The sequence below is a fragment of the Anticarsia gemmatalis genome, chromosome 18, assembly GCF_050436995.1.
Source record: "Anticarsia gemmatalis isolate Benzon Research Colony breed Stoneville strain chromosome 18, ilAntGemm2 primary, whole genome shotgun sequence".
Taxonomy (NCBI): Eukaryota; Metazoa; Arthropoda; class Insecta; order Lepidoptera; family Erebidae; genus Anticarsia; species Anticarsia gemmatalis.
In genome coordinates, this window is record NC_134762.1 from 9,726,310 (window position 1) to 9,735,968 (window position 9,659).

Below are 9,659 nucleotides of genomic sequence, written 5' to 3' on the forward strand. Positions count from 1 at the left end.
GAAACAGGGGGTTTGAGCCGTTTTCACGACTTACGAAAGGTGATTGATAGCGTATCTGATAGGTACCGTGACAGTCATTAAAGTTAGGCAATACCTTTCCGAAAGTAGTGTCATCGGTCGTAAATTACAACATAAAATGATTTGATTTAATTAAAAAGCCTGTTTTCCTCTGTCAGTTAAGAATCAACATGATTGTTCTTACACTGTTTGGTCAGTTTCTGAAGCATGTATTGTATGTAAGTAAATATAAATAGTAGCTAAGATACATAAAACTGCCACGAGGTGCAGGGGTCCAACAAGATGGATAGTCGCAGTTAATTTGTTACATCGGGGAAGTAGATTTATCAGTTGTCTGCGAGCTTCCGTATATGTTTAATCAGTCAAAGAAATCCCCTGACTGTCTTCAAGTAATGGTAGGAACTTATAAGCAGTTCTACAAAGACGACAACTGTTTGCTGGCAATTAATTTCTTGTAAACATTTTAGGAAAGCTAGAAGAGTTAGATAAATTTAATTAAACCCAATATTGTCTCACAACCGGGCAAGAGTCTCCGGAATGATCATGAGATTACGATTACAATCCACCATACTGTTCAAGTGCGTGATTAAGACAATCTACACATTCGACCGGTTATAACATCATCCTGTGTTGATGAATTCAAGAGTAACAATTAATAGTAGCGCAATTCTTTACAGTCAAAATGTACTACCAAAATAGTTCATCCGGAGCCCGGTAGAGGCCCTAAACAGATTTTCGTGTAAAATTACTAGCCAGTTGTTAGTAGTCGATAGTGGTAGAGGATCGAACAACGAATCGAGATTGAAAGTTTGTTTTGTTGAAAAACTGGAGCTTTTTAACACTAGATATCTCTATCCCGTTGGCACATGCACTGCCTTTATGCCAGGAACTGTTTGATTGATTGACAGCAGAATAACGGCATAACAAGTCGGTTTCAGTGCCATCAGATTGAACTAGGCTCCGATATTGAAAGGGAATGCAAAAATAAACAAGGAAGGAATATCCAGAGGACTTTTTTGTTGGTTTTTTAGACAATGCGAGAACCGTTAGATCTTTTTTCAAATAGAATATAGAGTTTGTCTTTAAAAAAATCAGCTAAGTATACCTACAAGTAAAAGTATGATGAATGTGAAAGTCTGTATGTTATGCTGTTGCTGTAAAATTAATTAAATGATCCAGATTTAATTTGAAAAAGCTAAGTTACATAGAATGGGGAAGGAGAAAGGCTTTGTTAAAAAAATACTTAGAAATAAAGAAGATTCACCGGATTCTCGCGTTTATGCATTTTGATCTGCCTTATTTCGCTTGACAATTCGACCATATTAACTTAGCTGTTGTTTTATTTTATAGGGTGGAGATAATGGGAGTTTAAATATTAGTTTACTATCTTATCGCCAAAAGGCTTGCCCTCTATTACATGGGACTAACATTGTCAATGTCGAAACGTGTGTGTATTTCATACACCTTTACACCATTAAGTATAACATTCGTAATAACAAGTAACTGTTTCTTTTTTTTTCTTAAAAAAAGAAAACTCCCGCACTTAGAATTGCTCTTGTGTCGCGGGGACTTTTACAAACATACAAACAACGGACACAAAGTACACCCAGACCCGAAACAATCATTTGTGGATCGCACAAATAATTGTTCCGTGTGGGAATCGAACCTACAACCTACGACACAGCACTACGGAGTAACTTTATCACATCATTCATAATAATATGTTTGTTAATTTCCCTATGGTGGTTCAGATAGTGTCGATACGTTACAAGGTGTATCAGTCGTGCAACTTGATTGAATTAGCGCTGACGGTGTCTGCTCCCGGGAGGACATGTTACTGTAGTTGACGGCATTTAGCTGTTCAGCTTCTATGCTAATTAACTTGAGCATCTAGGTCGCTAATTTGGCTGTTTAACTGCAACACTGTTAGTAAAGAAAATAATGTTCACCTGACGATGTGGTGTTGCGAAAAAGACAATCAATGATGAAGACGTGAGAAAAACGGGTTGCGTTTGCATCTGATACGGAGCCTGCGTAATGGATAAAGTACTATAACCATGTTCAAAACAATTTAAAGTTCTCACCAGTAATTTCTTCTCATTTTCTACAAGAAATTTTAATTTCAACAATTATCCTGAAGCATTGGTATCGTCGTACCTAATAAAAATTACCTAAGTCAAAAGACCGATTAAAAAAGCTGTGATTGCCAGCCGAGTGGTATTCTAATTTAGCACCTCTCACCCATGAGGTTGACGGTTCGAACCCGAGGCAACGCAATGACTCTTCGAAGTTATGAGTGTATTAGAAATAATTATCACATGATTTACTAGTTTAAATAAAAAAGACGGATTATTATAACATACCTAAGTATTTGTTAGAAAAGGTATTTTAAAGCTCTTAAGTGGTTACTGTAGAGAGAGATCTCTACCGCGGCTGCAGTAACATTAAAACCGCAAAAACTAAAACAAAACTGCAGCGTACATCCACGTCGCGTCGACTCTCAGCACACACACAGGAAAAGTTCCAACTTTTCATGAACTGCACCAAAAATTGGCAAAATGGCACACTGTTTCCTTTGCCTGTCACTCACTGTTTGTTAAAGTTATTTGACGTAGTGCTGAAACTAGGTTAGATTATTTAGATACCTACTATAAAGTTTCTGGCCTCGATTTAGTTGAATCGACATCGCGGATTGCTTTAAGGCATCACTGAGACGCCATGGCGACGTCGCCAACTACATAAGCAAACAAAGTTATGGCAGTTAATTTGGCGAGATGGCAATGTCCCCAATTACGTTGTTAAGCCCAACCAATGGGTCACTTTGTGGAGTCTGGGCACCTGTAATTTTGGCGACTTGACGAATAAAATTCACAGCAACAGCCTGCGCCTTACTCAGTGTAGAACCGGTTACTAAGTCACAAGTAAGAGTAAGTCAGACTGACAGATGACAGTCACTGGATACATAAATAACTACCCAGAGCCTCAATTTCATGGAAAAAACATTTAAGGTAAGTCTTCATCCCGCATTCCTAGGCTCAAGACTAGAGGAAAAGCCCAACCCCACTCTCATTACGGGACGAGACCCATGCCCAGCAGTGGGACAGTAATGGGTTAAATTTATTTTAAGGCAAAACCCCCATCCTTATTGTATTGCGTCTTACCCCCGGTTCCATCACATTAAGCATTTTCACATTTAGCGGTAGTTTATCTATTCAATAGCGTCAAATCTCATACAAAAGACGCTATTGAATAGATAAACTACCGCTAAATGTACCTCAGAAACCGGGGGTTTGTCACCAATTTGTTTAAATAACCCGTCTTTCACATTAATACAAACTCGGGTTTTCCAAGCATCAATTGTACCGAACATTTGTTCTTAAAACCGTTTGATTGAAATGACATTACAGTAGTAAACAAGAGTATTTACAAAGTATTGTGCGTGTCAAGTCGGCGTCCATTGATGAACTAATCCTGAAGGTTCAGGGGTCAGGACGCCAATCAGACCGGCCTTGTTATTCACGTGCTATGTATAGCTTGTGTTTACGGACACTTAAAACTGTAATGTATCGTGCTGCAATTGTCTGTGTAATCTTTGATTAAGAAAACGGTAACGTTTTATTGAAAAGATCATGTTAGCAGAGTACAGCAGCGTGTTCTCACATTAAACTAATATTGCTTGACATATTAAAAATTAATTCCAATTTGTAAACACAGCAAGTAGTTATAGCCGAGTGGTATCCTCGTTCACGAGAGTCTTGGCCTGCTGTGGAGCAGTAACGGGTTAAAAAAATGTAAATGCTTAAGAAATATACGCAGTACTTTAAATCGAATGGCGTTTGTATCAATGACTTTGACTTTGAGCCTATAGCCTTCCTCGATAAACGGGCTATCTAATACTGAAATAATTTTTCAAATCGGACCAACAGTCCTCGAGATTAGCGCGTTCAAACAAACAAACTCTTCAGCTTTATAATATTAGTATAGATTCAATCTGCATTTAAAGAATTTTGACAGAAAGCCTTACTCATCTTTCGTTGATTTGACTCTTTAATATGAAACGTAACGACACATAGTCACTAATAAATAAAATCGTTGATAACATAAAAACACTGTCACACACAAAGCGTGCAAATATTAATCAACGTTTAATTGGACCAAAGAATCAGTAAAACTTCGATCATATTTCCTCTTACTCATTAACTGGCACGAACAAAGGCTTTATAAGTCCAGCAAATATATTTATTTCCGGTTTAAATTACAGCATTCACATTTGTTATGCATCTATAATCCGCTCACAATGAAAATCCGTATAAAGCATTTCGTTTATTGAACAATGTTTAAATTAACCAATCGGACATTCCATCTCTCCATGCTTATTATAATATAATAATGAATTTGGCCTGCACACATAGTTACGCTTGGAATATTTTTATCAGTTTTTGATAACATACTTTTCGGAGTTATTTATTAATGTGAAATTCCTTTACAAATGACAAATCATTGTCGTAGAACGATTCGTTCTCAACTCTTTCAACGATTCTTCGACCTTTTTTTTGTTTTGAGCTTTCCTTTTGAGGACTTTAATAGTAATTTAAAGAGGGGACATCTTTACATTGTTTAGTTTGTTTTGCATTTCTAGTCGAACAAAATTCGTAGGTTGGTTTGAAATTCAAAGACATTCAACAAATTCTGGAGACTATACGACTTTTAATATGACTGCTAATACCGTATGCATAACTAGCAGGGAAATAAAATAAAGTAAGTTATAATTCTTAGACCTGCAAAGACAAGCGCTCGAGGCGATTACTTAAACTTTTGGATAGCAGAATACAGCTTAAAAGCAAACGTAGCACAAACCCAAGCGCGGAGACACCTGTTGACCTTCAACAGCCTACAAATTCAACTCAAGCATAAAACTTACCTTTTAAGCAAAATATATGACAAATCCCACGGTCTATCACATAAATATCGTCACGTAGCTGAAAAATGACGCAACTATCAACCGGCTGAAGTCAGGCAACAAATCGAAGGCATTCATCAATAGGCAACTGCCTATAGAACCTTTTTAAGGCAACTAAGATAAGTCACCGTTGAGTGATATCGGCTGAAAACGACTTTTGATCGCGGCCTTGTAAGTCCAGTTATTTGTGATTTCTTTCTTTTGGTGGAGATTTTTGTTAGTGACTGTGGTTCTACGACCTGAACTATTTGAAAGTCACCATGCTAAACATTATTAGCTCTTAGGTATAGTGATTTACACTGTTTGTCAACTGAGCTTCATACTTATGCCCGGTTTCTGAGGCACATTTAGCGGTAGTTTATCTATTTCAACGGTTTTTATAGGAGTTTAAACGCTATTGAACAGATAAACTACTATAAAACAATAGTATTTAAGTTAAATAATGTATTTATTTGGTAATCCTCGTATTCAATAACTAGTATTTTCATCAAATATTAAGCAAATATTCTGAACATTTTTGGTATAAGGTATACATTATAGATTTTTTTTTTCAATAATTATATAAAAATCAAGCCATTTTAAACAAAAAATATATCTATTTTCCGTATAAACGTACCTTTCTCCAAAAGCCCTATGAAATAAAATTTGAGTAGAACAAACGTCATTAATCGTGCGAAGGTTTGCCCTTACGTTAAGTGTGCGACAGATATTGCCTCCTACTATCCAAGTTATTTAATCTAAGTAACGCGGCCGTAACTTTGCTAACTTATTTGTACGTGAGATACCTTAGAAAGGCAGGTTTTGTTCGCTATCTATATTGAATTGAATTGATGGAAAAATATTGTTTTTTTGGGACCAAAACGCGTATTTACGAAGCTTTATAAACATAGTGGGTATAGGTACATTATAATTGTTTTTATACCTTTTTAAATAAATATGCGATACTATTGAATTATATTTTATTATGAGATGTGTTGTTTTTATTAAGGTTAACCAATGTTATCAAAAGTGTGAAAACGCACAAATAACAAAAAGGTTTCTGCGATAAAATCTGTAACAGATCTAATTTAATTAAAATGTTACGTGTTCATTTTTGAAGGGAATTGAAAAACATACCTTTTAAAATATCTTTATTTAATAGCAAATGTTCATGGAAGAGTTTTCACTTGTCTCGTTCGCTCATACTATAGTTCGACCACTTGTAGATAGCCTTGGCGTGCACTGTTGATGTAGTTTAGATTATAATAAATAATTATGTATAGTTCGAAAATAAAGTATCTTTATGAGATAGGCCATCGTCAGCTGCATAAGTCTGCGTTCACTGATGCTTTATTATGTATTGTCTACCTCGGCTAGATACATACCTTGCATACAAGACTCTATACTCAGCTGTCGATCGATAATATTAATCAAGGTAGGCCAACAAAAAATAAACTTTGAACAACTAAAGTTGCATTTACATTACATCAAAACGAAGCACAAAAAGCTATTTATCTTCCCCCATGATCTTCATAACCGAAAAGTTCAGGGATTTGCGTTGAAAAATGCAAAAAAAACGCGAAACTAGGGCGCGCATCAAAGAGAACTTAAATGGTCTAGAGAGGGCGACACTGTCTCTATGAGTGCTGCTGTGGGGCGCGAGTGTTACTCAACCTATTGGCTTTTGAATTTCTTTCAGATTCGAAGTTTTTGTAATACTGAACGAAAATCTTTGAAGGCTAATCTAACGCTTAGAGTGGAAATCTTTTGGGTTGAAATTAGCTGACGTAGTAAATGTTTAAAAAAGAACATATTATGTAGATAGACAATATCCTGTACCTTGTTTTTTCTCGTCCCAGTCACTATTTTATATTGATTTCAGGTATCTATATGGATCTACCGTTTTCTGCCACTCAGATGGAGTTTACCATACATACAACATGCATAAATCACGCCTTTTCCCTATAGGGGTAGGTAGAGACCAAAAGACACCACTTGCTAGGATAATTAGGTACAAACTTCTTTTACTTGTTGAAGTAATAATCTTTTAATCTAAAATCCATCCACGCAAGTAGGTTACGATAATTGTTACACATTTCTTTGACTTATGAGATGACTTATTTCACTGAGTTATGAGTATCAACTGTACACCTTTATCAATTCCCATTCTATACAACCAATTGGTCAAAGTAGAAGTCCTGACATTACCACAAGCGAGCACCTCAACTTTTCCAAAACACCTTAAAGTAACCTATTTACATATACATAGAGCATCAAAACAAACAGTCTCATTACGTCACATTTACACAACACGAGGCAAGTCACAAACAACGTCTCCCCCGACATATTGTGATTAAAACAGTGCTTCATTTAATATAATTGCATTTGCTTTCCACCAATTGGCTAAGTGTTCTCGCAATTATATTTTCAGCGGTTTCTGCGCATAATTTTAAAGAAAAGCCAGCTGTAATTCTGGCTTTATGGAGATTAAACGCGTTTATAGGTTATAATGTTGGTGTGAGGATAATTTTGCGTCGTCATCTGTCTTCTCGTGATGTATTGTTGAAGGTTTTATAGGAAATTATTGGCAATCAGTCAAGTAAGATGATGTGTTTGGAGTTTGTTTATGATGAGAAAAAGTAAAAAGTGGATTGTCGTAATTTTCTTTAAGGAAATGTTCAAATTACAACTCCCGCACGAAGCATTGCTTTTGTGTTGCAGGACACATACCAGCAACGGACGAAAAGCACAATTATGTGGATGATATTGCCTTGAAAGATGTTTTTAGTCAGAATATTATTATAAATTGCCGTATGAAAGCTATGGTAGTGGAAAGCCAATCGTTAATATGTACTGTAATAAATACTGGCTGTAGAGAAACTACTTACAGCTTTAGGCAGAGAATCAAGTACCTTACGCCCATTAGGGCAATCAATGACAAAACAAAACCCAAAACAAAGGTACAACGAGATATAAAAACTAACGCAACATATTGATCGTCTCTACAACTGATAATAGTGTAAAGTACTTCATAATTACAAGCTATTTCACCTCATACCTTCATTGTCTACCATCACCATGGTACCATTTCAACTGTTGAACATGTGCACAGGCCGTATCGTTCTATTATTTGTCGTCACACGCGGCGACCGAGGGTGAGTATAAAAAAAACTGTTGAGATGCTACTATGGTTAATTTTTTTTAATTAAATGACATCTCGGAAAAGTCACTTTTCGTGAAATTGAAGTCACACGCAAACCGTCTTTTACTCTCTGTTTTTACAGAAAAATTAAGCGGTTCTTGCATTTAATTGATTATGGAGAATCTGATATATTATTTACTTGAATAAGCTTTAGGCTGCGGTTTTCCGGATGTACCTAATCTACATATAATTTCCTAAATAAAAAAGTAAATAAGGTGATGCAAGGTCGCTCTTTATGCGGCATTGTTAAAATAACTAAAAATTTATTCACGGCCTAGTTAAAGAAATGCCTACAAGCAAATTAATGATCTCTAGGTTAGTTTAGTCAGCTTAGTATCAAGTCGTTTACTCTCGTTATATGCGGAGAGTATGTAGCATAAGAGAAGTTTTACAAACAAAAAATCTATCGACAACCCAACGATCTCCCAATAAATATACACCTATTGCCAAACCTGCAGTATTTTCAAATAAAATTTCATAAACCGTCCAATAAAAAAACCCCGTACAAATTGTTCGGAGCGTAGTTTTATAAATGACTAGCTGACCCGCGCAACTTCGCTTGCGTCACATAAGAGAGAATGAGTCAAAATTTTCCCCGTTTTTGTAACATTTTTCCTTGCTACTCCGCTCCTTTTAGTCGTAGCGTGATGAAATATAGCCTATAGCCTTCCTCGATAAATGAGCTATCCAACTGAAAGATTTTTTCAAATCGGACCAGTAGTTCCTGAGATTAGCGCGTTCAAACAAACAAACAAACAAACAAACAAACAAACAAACAAACAAACTCTTCAGCTTTATAATATTAGTAAGTATAGTAAGTATAGATTTACAACGTTTCGTAAGAGCGCCCACGGAAATACACACACACTCGTGTGGGCACTGCATTTATTTATAAAACTTTATTGTTTAAAGGCCACTCTACAAACAGAAGTAATGAAAATATTTACTAAAAGATTAAAATAAGAGCTAAATAAAATGATTAGCAAGGAACTTTCTAACCAGTTTTTTTCCGATATGGGCGGTTTTCTAGACAGCAATCTAGGTTATAAATTAACTATGTACGTACTTTGTATCATGAAATCTGTTACGTACTTTTTGCGCGAATAACGAACATTTAAACATTCTTATTTTAACGAATTTATATTTCATGACAGGAACCAAATTCACTTTTTAAGCCCAGGTCTATTAAAAAGCTACATAGATCGATTTACGAGTAAGTAGAATAAATACGCATGCCGTAAAATAAATAGTTTTAAAAATCGTCGTTTATTTAATTGTTTTATGACACTGCAGTATATTGTTTTTATGCAGCCAATTGTTTATGAACTGCAAAAATAAAACGCTAAACGATATTAATATGCGTTTCAATTCACACTGATTGTTTTACCCTGTTTGACTTCTAAATTGTCTATAGTAAAAAATATAATACGTTGTTTCTCCATTCACGTGTGTTGGACAATAAATGTGTGGTAAATTGTATTTAAAAACGTAACTGTACGT